Genomic DNA, 1,144 nt, shown 5'->3' with positions numbered 1-1,144 from the left:
ATTTTACAAGTGTTGTTTTAAAATGGGGGAAGATTACTTCTAAAAGATACCACATGGATAAGACAGGCATTGAGGGAACACCTGAAAAACAGGTATGAACAAATAAGAAATGGGAAAAGCAATAAAGAAACATGCTTCAGGAGATTTATCAAAATGGTTTCTATGCTTTTATGGAAAATCTAGAAGACATAGAGAAGAGAGAGAAAGAAGAGATAAGTGAGGAATAAGGGAGGAAGAGATGTCAGTCCCTGGCTTCAAGCAAAGGCAGGGAATGGGAAGAGATTATTCTCTGAGCTGTTTCAAACGTAGGCACCTCTGATCAGTGCTTTAATATCTGAGCCCAGCTGTCAGCTTCTCAGTCTATAATGAGATAACCATGTTGGCAGCGTGAAGGGCACCACTGACCTCCACTGAGGGCACGGACTCACAGAATGTTTTGTGTTGGAAGGGAACTTTAAAGAACATCTAGTCCAACCACCCTGTAGAGAGCAACTAGATCAGGTTGCTCAGAGCCCCATCTAACCTGATCTTGAATGTTTCCAGGGATGGGGCATCTATCACCTTTCTGGGCAGCCTGTGCCAGGTCACACACAGCTTATTTATTTCACCTCAAAAATTTTTAATTGCATTGAAATAGTTTCTTTTCACAAAATGTTGTTACAATATATATGGTAACACTATTTGTCTTTTACGATATAAATGTCAGAAGGATTATATCAGGGTCCTGCAAGACACAGAAAGGCTACGTCAAAATTCAGAGACTTCCTTGAAATAAAGAATGTGAGATTATCACAGTTATGCAAGGATCTAAGGAAGGTCTGGAGCTGGCAATTACTTACATGAGTGAAAAGCTTTATCCAGGTAAGCAAAACAATGCACGCTTTTAGCAAGATAAGAGACTAAGTCTTCTCACTATCTCTTTACAAAATGCCATGATGCATTTGATATGAAATGCATTTTGCATTTGATATGAAATGCAAAAAACAGCTGAGTTAGTTAGAAAGCAGAAGTTAAGAAATCACAGCTACTGAAGAGTTGCCTTCATTTGTGAATGCAGAGTAATTCTGAAGATCCAACAAATACGAGTTCTGGCATTAAAAACTGCCAAAACAACACAAAATCCAAAAGATCAGAGGGAAGAGAG

The 1,144-nt window shown here is 38.8% G+C and overlaps 1 protein-coding gene across 1 annotated transcript in view; it reads right to left on the bottom strand.

Annotated features, from left to right (window-relative positions):
- The window catches only part of LAMA3 (laminin, alpha 3), a gene marked incomplete at both ends in the record, with an annotated part of 74,806 nt that overhangs the window by 66,657 nt on the left and 7,005 nt on the right, over positions 1-1,144 (bottom strand). The gene's annotated exons all lie outside the window — the stretch shown is intronic.

This window comes from Buceros rhinoceros, unplaced genomic scaffold (genome assembly GCF_000710305.1).
Source record: "Buceros rhinoceros silvestris isolate BGI_N320 unplaced genomic scaffold, ASM71030v1 scaffold1223, whole genome shotgun sequence".
Taxonomy (NCBI): Eukaryota; Metazoa; Chordata; class Aves; order Bucerotiformes; family Bucerotidae; genus Buceros; species Buceros rhinoceros.
This window is presented reverse-complemented; position numbering and strand designations above follow the sequence as displayed.